This window comes from Amaranthus tricolor, chromosome 2, assembly GCF_026212465.1.
Source record: "Amaranthus tricolor cultivar Red isolate AtriRed21 chromosome 2, ASM2621246v1, whole genome shotgun sequence".
NCBI classification, from domain to species: domain Eukaryota; kingdom Viridiplantae; phylum Streptophyta; class Magnoliopsida; order Caryophyllales; family Amaranthaceae; genus Amaranthus; species Amaranthus tricolor.
In genome coordinates, this window is record NC_080048.1 from 24,952,932 (window position 1) to 24,967,325 (window position 14,394).

Sequence of the window (14,394 nt, forward strand, 5' to 3'; positions counted from 1 at the left end):
TTTAAAGGTTATTTAAGCATTTTTGACACTTTCTCGCATAAAGTATTTTAAACTTTGTTTGTTTGGCATAAAACTTGGCACACAACACTATTTGGTATATATTATTTTGTTAAAATAACTAGAATCAAAAACAATAGTCATATGCTTGAAATTACATGCTAAGTTGCCTTTTTAAGGTTTTTTAAGCGGTTGTGGCGCTTTCTGGCATAAGTTGATTCAAACTTGGTTTGTTTGGCATAAAACTCGGCACACAACACTATTTTGTATATTTTAATTTTATTAATTTCTAGGATCGAAAACAATAGTCATATGCTTGAAAATACGTGATTAGTTGCGTTTTAAGGTTTTTTAAGCGTTCTTGGCAGTTTCTTACATAAAGTAGTTCAAACTTGGGTTGTTTTGCATGAAACTTTGCACACAACAATATTTGGTATATAATATTGTGTTAAAATTGTTAGAATCGAAAACAATAGTCATATGCTTGAAATTACGTTCTAAGTTCCTTTTAAAGGTTTTTTCAGCGTTTTTGGCACTTTCTCGCTTAAAGTATTTCAAATTTGGTTTGTTTGGCATGAAACATTATAAACAACCCTATTTTTTATATATTATTGTGGTAAAATGGTTAAATCGAAAACAATAGTCATATGCTTGAAATTACGTGCTAGGTTCCTATCAAAGTTTTTTTTAGCTGTTTTAGCATTTTCTCGCATAAAGTAGTTCAAACATCGTTTGTTTGGCATGAAACTTGGCACACAACACTATTTGGTATATATTATTGTGTTGAAATTGTTAGAATCGAAAAAAATAGTCATATGCTTGAAATTATGTGCTAAGTTCCTTTTAAAGGTTTTGTCAGCGTTTTCGGCACTTTCTCGCGTAAAGTAGTTGTAACAGGCTCAAATTTCTTAATCTTAATCTTCCGATTAATTATTCTGAAATTTCTTGTCGAGTTCCTAATCCTTTGGTTATCTAATTCAAATCACCTTTAATTCCTAAACCTTATTCCGCTTTTGTAATTTCTTTATAAGCATTAAAATATTATTTTATTATTTTATACTATGAAAAGTAACCTTCTTCTACACTCCAAACTCTTACACATCCACTTACACACTCCAACTCTTACACATTCACTTACACACTCTAAATCACTTACATAAGTTAACCTTCTTTTTCATACAATCTTATGAACTAAAAAGTTGCCCAAAACCCATTATAAATACCCCTCCTTAGCTATGAGATCACTTGCACCCCTTTCATCAAATCTTTCCACCATTCTTTCTTATATCTTCACTTCATTAACATCTTAATAACTTTATTCCTTTTTTTATTAGTTGAAGAATCAAATGAAGATGGAGCATGATCTTATCACTTCTTAAGCCAATAATCATCAAATTTTGAAAAGTCAAGTATTATCTTTTGGAGCTTGGATATCATTTTCTTTTGGGTAATTGAAGATCTACTTCTTTGAAGCTTGGAGCCTTGAAGACTTTCTCTTTTGGAGCTTATTTCTTGAAGTTCTTATTTTCCTATTATTATTCTCTTACTTGGTTTAGCACCACCTTTGGAGGAAAATAGTACACATTTTCTCAACTCTCTCGTTATGTGATATTTATTTATGGTTACTCGATAATATAAAAGCATGATCAACATGATTTTATTTTAATCATTTAAACTTTACATGGTAATATTAAAGTTATATTCAGTTTAGTGATATTTTCGTCAAAACAATAATACTTTTGGGACACTCGAAAAAAAAGTCATGTATATGGAATTTTTGATTAATATGATAATATAGATATATATAAATTTTACTAGTTAAATAAACTTATGTGTTTAAATTGATTCCATATCATCTTGGTGTTTTGATAAATTTTTTTTTAGGTTGGTAATTATAAAGAATTATTAATCGGTTTACCAGTAAAATAGTCAAACAAATTTGTTAAAATGCTTAGCGTTGTTTTTCTCGAAAACTCATTTCATTTAGATTTTGGACCCCTAATAACTTGTCGGATTATGTTTTTTTTTATAGTTATGATAGATCCGTTTTACTATTTTATTGGTTATTTGATAAAATACGTTATTAAGTACTTAGAATATTACCCTTGACTATAGCTACGAAAATATGTTATTTAATTAATATTAATTTATTTGATACTAGTAATTTGTTTCTATTAAAAGGGTAGAATTGTCAAAATTTTGACTAGTCTAAGTTTGACTTAAAAGAATGTAAACTATTTCGGTTTAGATTCTTGTTTGATATTGCATGATATTGATTGTATGACTCTGATAGTAAGGTAACGTCGAACCATGGACCGGCATGTAAAAACCCGGCGTCCGTGTTAGCCGGCACGTAAAATGCGGTGTCAGACAGGGGGTCCGAGAAAAACCCATCCTGTGAAGTCTCGAGTATAACAGTATTGAGAGGAGTGACAACTCCCACCACAGTTAGGGTTTAGGACTACGGTCCTCACCTAACTAGACCCTTACATTTATCAGTTGTCATTATTGTTGTGATCTTGTGATGTGCTATGATGGTATAGTTATGAGGCTTAATTGAACTTGATTAAATAAGCATTAAGGTTACCAAGTATTTAGTAGCAGTGATGAACTTCTGCAAGTATTGAGAATGTAACTTAGTGGCTTAGTAAAGGTCAATAATGAGTAATAACCTTCTATATTGTGCTTGATGATTATTTTGTAAGCATGATTTAACTATCGCATCATAAGCTTGTTGAGAAAATTGTACTCAGCTTTATCGCTGACCGATTTAATCGGCTGTCATTTGTATTAAGGATGACAGTATTTTGCAGGAAAATTTAGCTCAGGTTTCGATCCAGGCCGCAACTTTAATTATTCTATCGAGGACTTAGCTGCATTGATTTTACTTGATGACTTTGATGACTATATTGTACTTATGTTTTTTTTATCGTATTTAAGCAAACCTTATTTTATATTTTCTCAGTTGTAAGATATATATTTTTTTAACTTATGTCTTGAACGGTTTTAGTTTAAATGGTTTTTAGCTGTTCGGCGTTTTACACTTCCGCATTATTTATCTTAAGTATAATTATTAATGTTAATTATTTGTCGAGAGTGCCGAACCTACTATAGTAGTTCAAACTTGGGTTGTTTGGCATGAAACTTGATACACAATATTATTTTTTATATATTATTGTATTGAAATTGTTAAATCGAAAACAATAGTCATATACTTGAAATTACGTGCTTGGTTCTTTTCAAATGTTTTTTCAACTATTTTGGTATTTTCTTGCACAATGTAGTTCAAACTTGGTTTTTTTTGCCATGAAACTCGACACAAAACACTATTTTGTATATATTAATGTGTTGAAATGATTAGAATCGAAAAAAATACTCATATGCTTGAAATTACGTGCTAAGTTCCATTTTAAAGGTTTTTTAAGCGTTTTTAGCACTATCTCACATTAAGTAGTACAAACTTGGTTTGTTTGGCATTAAACTTTGAACACAACACTATTTGGTATATATTATTTTGTTGAATTACTAGAATCAAAAAAATAGTCATATGCTTGAAATTACGTGCTTAGTTGAATTTTTAAGGTTTTTTAAGCGTTTTTGACACTTTCTCACATAAAGTAGTTCAAACTTAGTTTGTTTGGCATGAAATTTGGCACACAACACTCGATGTTATATATTATTGTCTTTAAATGTCTAGAATCAAAAACAAGAGTCATATGCTTGAAATTACGTGCTAAGTTCCGTTTTTAAGCTTTTTTAAGCGTTTTTAATTCTTTCTTGAATAAAGTAGTTCAAACTTGGCTTATATGGCATTAAACTCGGCACACAACACTATTTGGTATATATTATTGTGTTGAATTGCAAGAATCGAAAGAAATAGTCATTTGCTTGAAATTACGTGCTTAGTAGCATTTTTAGCACTTCTCCATAAAGTATTTCGAACATAGTTCGTCTAGCGTGAAACATGGCACACAACACTTCTTGGTATATCTTATTTTGTTGAATTTGTCAGAATCGAAAACAAAAGTCATATTCTTTAAAATACGTGCTTAGTTACGTTTTAAACATTTTCTTAAGCGTTCTTGGCACTTTCTTGCATAAAGTAGTTCAAACTTGGTATGTATGGCATGAAACTGGGCACACAACACTATTTGGTATATATTATTGTGTTGAAATAGTTAGAATAGAAAACAATAGTCATATGCTTGAAATTACGTGCTAAGTTCCTTTTGAAGGATTTTTCAGCATTTTTTGCACTTTCTCGCATAAAGTAGTTCAAACTTGGTTTGTTTGCCATGAAACTCGACACAAAAGACTATTTTTTATATATAATTGTGTTGAAATGATTAGAATCGAAAACAATAGTCATATGCTTGAAATTGCGTTTTAAGTTCTGTTTTTAAGGTTTTTTAGGCGTTTTTGATACTTTCTCGCATAAAATAGTTAAAAGTTGGTTTGTTTGGTGTGAAACTCGGCACACAATACTATTTGGTATTTTTTATTTTTCAAAAAATATTTACAATCCATAACGATAGTCATATGCTTGAAATTACGTGCTAAGTTGCATTTTCAAGGTTTTTTAAGCGTTTTTGACACTTTCTCGCATGAAGTAGTTCAAACTTGGTTTGTATGGCTTGAAACTTGGCACACAACACTATATGGTATATATTATTGAGTTTAAAAGGTTAGAATTGAAAATAATAGTCATATGCTAAAATTACGTGCTTAGTGGCGTTTTAAAGGTTTTTAAGCGTTTTTGTTACTTTCTCGCATAAAGTAGTTTAAATATGATTTTTTAAACTCGGCACACAACACTATTTGGTACATATAGTCTTGTGTTGAAATGGTTAGAATATAAAACAATAGTCTTATGCTTGAAGTTTTTAAAGCGGTTTTGGCACTTTCTCGCATATAGTTTAAACTTGGTTTGTTTGGCATGAAATTTCGCACACAACAGTAGTTGGTATATATTATTGTCTTGAAATGTTTAGAATGGTAAACAATAGTCATATGCTTGAAATTAAGTGCTAGGTTCCGTTTATAAGGTTTATTAAGCGTTTTTGAAACTTTCTTGCAGAAAGTAGTTCAAACTTAGTTTGTTTTGCATGAAACTCGGCAGACAACATTATTTGGTATATATTATTTTGTTGAAATAGTTAGAATCGAAAACAATAGTTATATGCTTGATATTACGTGATAAAATGCATTTTTAAGGTTTTTTTAGTTCAAACTTGGTTTATTTGGCATAAAACTTGGCACACAACACTATTTTGTATGTATTAGTGTGTTTAATTTCTAGAATCGAAAACAATAGACATATGCATGAAAATACGTTTCTTAGTTGCGTTTTTAAGGTTTTTTTAAGCGTTCTTGGCACTTTCTCGCACAAAGTAGTTCAAACATGGGTTTTTTGGCATGAAACTTTGCACACAACACAATTTGGTATGTATTATTGTGTTGAAATTGTTATAATCGTTAACAATAGTCATATGCTTGAAATTTCGTGCTAAGTTCCTTTTAAAGGTTTTGTTAGCGTTTTTGGCACTTTCTCGCGTAAAGTAATTCACACTTGGGTTTTTGGCATGAAAATTGATACACACTATTTTTTATATATTATTGTGTTGAAATGGTCAAATTGGAAACAATAGTCATATGCTTGAAATTACGTGCTTGGTTCCTTTCAAAGGTTTTTTCCAGATGTTTTTGCATTTTCTCTCATAAAGTAGTTCAAACTTGGTTTGTTTGCCATGACAGTCGACACAAAACACTATTTTCTATATATTATTGTGTTGAAATGATTAGAATCGAAAATATTAGTCATATGCTTGATATTACGGGCTAAGTTCCGTTTTTAAGGTTTATTAAGCGTTTTTGATACTTTCTCGCATAAAATAGTTCAAACATGGTTTGTTTGGCAAGGAACTTGGGACACAACACTATTTGGTATATAATATTGTGTTGAAATGGTTTGAAATGAAAATAATAGGTATATGCTTAAAATTACGTGCTTAATTGCATTTAAAAGGTTTTTTTTAGTGTTTTTGGCACTTTTTCGCATAAAGTAGTTCAAACATGGTTTGTTTGGCATGAAATTTGCCACATAACACTACTTGATATATATTATTGTCTTGAAATGTTTAGAATCGAATACAATAGTCATATGCTTGAAATTACGTGCTAAGTTCTGTTTTTAAGGTTTTTTAAGCGTTTTTGAAACTTTTTCGCATAAAGTAGTTCAAACTTGGTTTTTTGGCAAGAAACTTGGGACACAACACTATTAAGTATATATATAGTATTGTGTAGAAATAGTTAGAACAGAAAACAATAGTCATATGCTTGAAATTACGTGCTTAGTTGCGCTTTTAAGGTTTTTAAAGCTTTTTTGGCACTTTCTCGCATGAAATAGTTCAAACTTGGTTTGTTTGGCATTAAACAAGGAACACAAGAATATTTGGTATATATTATTGTGTTGAATTTCTAGAATCAAAAACAATTGTCATATGCTTGAAATTACATGCTTAGTTGCGTTTTAATGTTTTTTAAGCGTTTTTGGCACATCACCCAGAAATTAGTTCAAATTTGGTTTGTTTTGGCTGAAACTTGGCACACAACACTATGTATAATGGTTAGATTTGAAAATAATAGTCATATGCCTAAAATTACGTGCTTAGTTGCGTTTTTAAGGTTTTTTTAGTAGTTCAAACTTGGTTTGTTTAAACTCGGCACACAACACTATTTGGTACATATAGTTTTGGGTTTAAATGCTTAGAATATAAAACAATAGTCATATGCTTGAAATTACGTGTTTAGTTGCGTTTTTAAAGTTTTTAAAGCGCTCACTAGTGGAAAAACCTCATTTACTGCGGTTTTTTTTACATAATATGCTGCGGTTTTGGCCTCGAACATTAGTGATAGCAATAGATGGTCTATTTTAAATGTTGCGGTTGAAAACCGCAGCAGAAAAGTGAACCATATGCTGCGGGCCTCCGTAAAACCGCAGCATATAGTCATGCACTATATGTTGCGGTTTTAGGTAAGCCCGTAGCATATTTATTATTATTATTCTTCTTCTTCTTCTTCTTCTTATTATTATTATTATTATTTTTTTTTTTTTTTTTTTTTTTTTTTTTTTGCTTTTTTCGTTTAATACTAATAAATGATCCAATAATATACAATGTAAACAATGATTAATCCAATAATCCAATAATCCAATAATAATCACCAATTATCACGAATAATCTCTTTGTAAACTATAGATCGTATATATAATAATATGTACATATACAAATTAAAGTCCTAAATTTAAACTAATTACATTATTTACCAATCACAAAAATTAGCAAGATACGCGACAATCTTGTCTTTTAACTGGCGCATTTCTCCATCTCTAAAAGGGCGTGTTTCCCTTATAATGTCATATAAAATCTATAATATAATATTAAATTAAATGATACATAAACATTAGATTTTACCAATATTAAATCTATAATATTAAAATTTAAGAACGTAACAAATACTTAATGCGTCAATGTTTTTGACTCCAACCTCCTTCATGGATTGTAAGATATCGTCCATGTATTTGAGAGTGTAGTAGCCGCAATCAACGATATTATAAGCTTGTTGAAAACACTAACAGAAAATCGATGTTAGTGCCAAAAAAGCTTAATAACCCATAAAATCATAACTTAGCACGTAATTTGTAGCATATGACTATTATTTTCTCTTCTAACCACTTCAACACAATAATATATACCAAATAGTGTTGTGTGCCAAGTTTCTTGCAAAATAAACCAACTTTGAGCTACTTTATGCGCGTAAGTGCCAAAAAAGCATAAAAACCAATAAAATTGCAACTTAATACGTAATTTCTAGCATATTACTATGATTTTAAATTCTAACCAGTTCAAAACAATAATATATACCAAATAGTGTTATATGCCAAGTTTCGTGCAAAACAAACCAAGTTTGAGCTACTTTTTGTGCTAAAGTGCCAAAAAATCATAAAAACCCATAAAATCGCAACTTAACACGTAATTTCTAGCATTTGACTATGATTTTCAATTCTAACCACTTCAATACAATAATATATACCAAATAGTGTTGTGTGCCAAGTTTCGTGCAAAACAAACCAAGTTTTACTTTATGCGCGAAAGTGCCAAAAAAAGCTCAAAAACCCATAAAAACGCAACTTAACACGTAATTTCTAACATATGACTATGATTTTCAATTATAACCACTTAGACACAATAATATAGACCAAATAATGTTGTGTGCCAAGTTTCATGCAAAACAAACCAAGTTTAGGCTACTTTATAAGCGAAAGTGCCAAAAACGCTTAAAAACCCATATAATCGCAACTTAACACGTAATGTCTAGCATATGACCATGATTTTCAATTCTAACCACTTCAACAGAATAATATATAACAAATAGTGTTGTGTGTCAAGTTTCATGCAAAAAGAAACAAATTTTGAGCTACTTTATGCGCGAAAGTGCCAAAAAGCCTTCGAAACCCATAAAATAGCAACTTAACAGGAATTTTCTAACATATGAGTATGATTTGCAATTCTAACCACTTCAACACAATAATATATACCAAATAGTGTTGTGTGCCAAGTTTTTTGCAAAACAAACCAAGTTTGAGCTGCTTTATGCGAGAATGTGCCAAAAAAGCTTAAAAACCCATAAATTCGAAACTTAAAACGTAATTTCTAGCATATGACAATGATTATTCAATTCTAACCACTTCAACACACTAATGTATACCAAATAGTATTGTGTGCCAAGTTTCGTGCAAAACAAACAAAGTTTGAGCTACTTTATGCGCGAAATTGATAAAAAAGCTTAAAAACCCATAAAATAAAAACTTAACACTTAATTTCTATCATATGACTAAGAATTTCAATTCTAGCCACTTTAACACAATAATATATACCAAATAGTGTCGTGTGCCATGTTTTGTGCAAAATAAACAAACTTTCAGCTACTTTATGCGTAAAAGTGCCAAAAAAGCTTAAAAACCCATAAAATCGTAACTTCACACGTAATTTCTAGCATATTACAATGATTTTAAATTATAACCACATCAATACAATAATATATACCAAATAATGTAGTCTGCCAAGTTTCGTGCAAAACAAACCAAGCTTGAACTACTTTATGCGCGAAAGTTTTAAAGAAGCATAAAAACCTATAAAAACACAACATAGCATGTAATATCTAGCATATTACTATGATTTTAAATTCGATTCACTTCAACACAATAATATATACCAAATAGTGTTGTGTGCGAAGTTTCATGCAAAACAAACCATGTTTGAGCTACTTTATCTGCGAAGGGGCCAAAAAACCTTAAAAACCTATACAATCGGAACTTAACACGTAATTTCTAGCATATGACTATGATTTTCTTTTCTAACAACTTCAACACAATAATCTATATCAAATAGTATTGTGTGCAAAGTTTCGTGCAAAATAAAACAAGTTTGAGCTACTTTATACGCGAAAGTGCCAAAAAAGTTTTAAAACCCATAAAATCGCAACTTAGTACGTAATTTCTAGCATATCAATATTATTGTCAATTCTAACTACTTCAAAACAATAATATACACCAAATAGTTTTGTTTGCCTTTTTTCGTGCAAAACAAATAAAGTTTGAACTACTTTATGCGTGAAAGTGCCAAAAACGTTTACAAACCTATAAAATCGCAGCTTAACACGTAATTTCTAGCAAATGAATATGATTATCAATTATAACCACTTCAACACAATAATATATAACAAATAAAGTTTGAACTACTTTATGCGTGAAAGTGCCAAAAAGCATAAAAACCCATAAAATCGCAACTTAGCACCTAATTTGTAGCATATGATTAGGATTTTAAATTCTAACCACTTGAAAACAATAATATATACCAAATAGTGTTGTGTTCCAAGTTTCGTGGAAAACAAACTAAGTTTGAGCTACTTTACGTTCGAAAGTGCCAAAAAAGCTTCAAAAACCCATAAAATCTCAATTTAGCACGTAATTTCTAACATATAAATATGATTTTCAATTCTAACCACTTCAACACAATAACATACACCAAATAGTGTTGTGTGCCAAGTTTCGTGCAAAACAAACTAAGTTTGAGCTAATTTATGCGCGACAGTGCCAAAAAACCTTAAAAATTCCATAAAGACGCAACTTAGCACGTAATTTCTAACATATGAATATGATTTTCAATTCTATCCACTTCAAAACAATAATATATACCAAATAGTGTTTTTTGCCATGTTTCATGCAAAACAAACCAAGTGTGAGGTACTTTATGTACGAAAGTGCCAAAAAGCATAAAAACCCATAAAATCGCAACTTAGCCCGTCATTTCTAGCATATGAACATTATTTTTAATTCTCTCCACTTCAACACAATAATATATAACAAATACTGTTCTCTGCGAAGTTTCGTGCAAAAAAAACCAAGTTTAATTTATGCGCAAAAGTGCCACGAAAGCTAAAAAAGTCATAAAATCGCAACTTCAAACGTAATTTCTAGCATATGTCTATTATTTTTAATTCTAACCACTTCAACACAAGAATATATACCAATTAGTGTTGTGTGCCAAGTTTCGTGCAAACCACACAAAGTTTGAGCTACATTATGCACGAAAGTGCCAAAAAAGCATAAAAACCCATTAAATCGTAACTTAACACGTAAATTCTAGCATATGACTATGGTTTTCAATACTAACCACTTAAATACAAAAATAGATACCAATAGATTTGTGTGCCAAGTTTCGTGCAACACAAACAAAGTGTGAGATATATTACGCGCGAAAGTGCCAAAAAAGCATAAAAACCTACAAAATCGCAACTTAGCACGTAATTTCTAGCATATGAATATGATTGTAAATTCTAACCAATTCAACACAATAATATATACCAAATAGTATTGTGTGCCAAGTTTCGTGCAAACAAACCAAGTTTAAGCTACTTTATCGCGAAAATGCAAAAAAAGCATAAAAACCCATAAAATCGCAACTTATGAGGTAATTTCTAGCATATGACAATGATTATCAATTCTAACCACTTAAACACAATAATATATACCAAATAGTGTTGTGTGCCATGTTTCGTGCAAAACAAACCAAGGTTGAGCTACTTTATACGCGAAAGTGCCAAAAAAGCTTAAAAAATCATAAAATCGGAACTTGACACGTAATTTCTAGCATATGACTATGATTTTGAATTCTAACCACTTCAAGACAATAATATTTACCAACTACTGTTGTGTGCCAAGTTTAGTGCAAAACAAACAAGGATTGAGCTACTTTATGCATGAAAGTGCCAAAAAAGCTTAAAAACCCATAAAATCGCAACTTAACACCTAATTTGTAGCATATGACTATGATTTTAAATTCTAACCACTTGAAAACATTAATATATACCAAATAGTGTTGTGTTTCAAGTTTCGTGCAAAACAAACTAAGTTTGAGCTACTTTATGTTCGAAAGTGCCAAAAAAAACTTAAAAACCCATAAAATCTAAATTTAGCACGTAATTTCTAGCATATCAATATGATTTTCAATTCTAACCACTTCAACACAATAATATACACCAAATAGTGTTGTGTGCCAAGTTTCGTGCAAAACAAACTATGTTTGAGCTACTTTTTGCGCCACAGTGCCAAAAAAGCTTAAAAAAATCCATAAAGACGCAACTTAACACGTAATTTCTAACATATAAATAGGGCTGTTCAAAAATATCCGGTTTGAAAAATCCGATTCGGAAAACCCGGTATCCGCTTTTTAAAATCGGGTAAAATACCCGGTTTACCAAATTCGGATAATTCGGGTCGGGTACCCGGTTTTAAAACCGGGTATTCGGGTCGGATACGGATTGCGAATCTCGGGAAACCGGGTACCCGGTATCCAATTTTTTTTTTTTTTTTTTTTTTTTTTTTTTTTTTTTTTCTAATTTCAAAAACCCTAAATGACTAAACCTAATCCCGTTTTCATTGAAACTTCATTCATCTCCTGCTTGCCTTCTTCCTCCTTCCTCCTTCATTCTTCATTCCAGACACGTTGAGACACTTGACAGTGAGACGCCATCTTGCTTCTTCAATCTTCAGTTCTTCACGCCGTCATCTTGCCTCTTCGTCACCATTTACGTTGAGACGCCATCTTCTTCTTCCTGTTCAGTTCTTCAGTTCTTTAATTGGGTAAGTTTATTTCAGTTCATCACCATTTTTAGTTCATCACCATTCTTCTTCTTCTCTAGATCTTCTTAATTCTAGAGTTTTTTTTAGCCATTTTCGCATTTTCAGATTTTTATCTTAGATTTAATTTTTTTGCATTTTCGATTTTGTAATCTTAGTTCATCACCATTTTCGCATTTTCGCATTCTTAGTTCATCACCATTTTTTGATATTTGTCACAGATTTAACCATTGGGTGAGTTTTGTGGTACTAATTTATTTTTTTTTTTGCCATTTTTGATTTTGTCATAGATTTGTTCAGCAATTTTCGATACTTATTGAAGATCTACCTGGATTCTTACCCAGTACCACCATCTAGATTTTCGGTATTTGTTCTGCTTGTATATGATGAATTGATGATGGTAGATTCACTAGATTGGTAATTGATTGTGAATTGTGATGAACTAATGATGGTAAATTGGTTCTGATTGATTCTTGTTTATATGGTATAACTGCCTTGTGACTGATGAACTGATGATGGTAAATTGGTTCTGCTTGTATATGAGTTGTGAGTCTTGTGACTATCTTAGTTGAACGGTCCTGGATAAACTGATGATAAACTAATTGTGAATTGATTGTACAACTACTGATGAACTGATTGTGTATTGTTTACTTCTACATATCCTTTGTTTTTTGCTTTAAATTTGGAGAAAATAGTTGATTGTGATGAACTGAATTGTGATGAATTGATGAATGGTAAATTGGAAATGATTCATGTAAGTTGTGAATTGTGACTTGTGTTGACTTTAGGCAATAGCATAAATGATCAAGCATTGTTGTTGTTTAGTGGGGACGAGACTCGAAAGGATGCCGGTCCTTGAAGTGAAGCCCAGAGTTATTGGCTTATTGCTGAATCAAAAGGGTGGTTTGGTGACAATGAATATGTTTACATCTATCGAATATCGTCGGTTTAATCTGTCTTGTTTTTACGGTTCTTTTTTATTTGCTCAATCATGATCTTTGTGTGCTTAAATTACTGAGATTTGAACAATTATTGACCTTAACAAGTATACAATCAACATTTTAGAGAATCCTTATGGTCTGAGTTACATGGGGATACTTGCTCAAGTATTTTGTGATGAATTTCTGAAATTGATGATTAAAGATTCTTTCTTTGACTTTGTTCTTAATTAGACTTGTTAATTGTTATAGTGATTAATTTAAGTAAAGCTTCTTTGATTTGGTTTAGGTAATGCATTAACTTTGGAGCATCCGAAGGTCATAATCGATGAAACTCTTGACGACGTTGAAGATGATTAATGGAGCTTCAAGTTTCAACTTATAAATTTTAATCGCTTGCTTTTAGTTTATGGAATTATGGTTGTATTTCAATAACTAATTATTGTATTTTAATAGTTTATGATTAATTAAGTTAAGTATTTTAATATTATGTGAATTATATATAAAAAAATGTCAAAAGAAATAACAAAAAAAATTAATAAATAAAAAAAAAAATAATAATAAATAACAAAACCGGGTACCCGGATTTCGGGTACCCGGTTTAAACCAGGTCGGATCCGGAATAGAATTTTAAGTATCCGGAAAACCGGGTACCCGGTTTTTCGGAACCGGGTCGACCCGGTATCCGGTTTTGAACACCCGTACATATAAATATGATTTTCAATTCTATCCACTTCAAAACAATAATATATACTAAATAGTGTTGTGTGCCAAGTTTCGTGCAAAACAAACCAAGTTTGAGCTACTTTATGTGCGAAAGTGACAAAAAGCATAAAAACCCATAAAATCGTAACTTAACACGTAAATTCTAGCATATGACTATGATTTTCAATTCTAACCACTTAAACACAATAATAGATACCAAATAGTTTTGTGTGCCATGTTTCGTGCAACAAAAACCAAGTGTGAGATACTATATGCGCGATAGTGCCAAAAAAGCATCAAAACCTACATAATCGTAACTTAGCACGTAATTTCTAGCATATGAATATGATTGTAAATTCTAACCAATTCAACACAATAATATATACCAAATAGTATTGTGTGCCAAGTTTCGTGCAAAACAAACAAGGTTTGAGCTACTTTATCGCGAAAACGCTTAAAAACCCATCAAATCGCCACTTAAGAGCTAATTTCTAGCATATGACTATGATTATAAATTCTAACCACTTAAACACAATAATATATATATATATATAT

The 14,394-nt window shown here is 30.8% G+C and overlaps 1 long non-coding RNA gene across 1 annotated transcript; it reads left to right on the plus strand.

The window, feature by feature from the left end:
* The first annotated feature begins 11,974 nt into the window (after nucleotides 1-11,974).
* Nucleotides 11,975-13,991, plus strand: LOC130805939 (uncharacterized). The gene is made up of 3 exons (XR_009040243.1): nucleotides 11,975-12,199; nucleotides 12,487-12,560; nucleotides 13,424-13,991. It is a non-coding gene; the product is annotated as an uncharacterized LOC130805939 (long non-coding RNA).
* The last annotated feature ends 403 nt before the right edge of the window (nucleotides 13,992-14,394 follow it).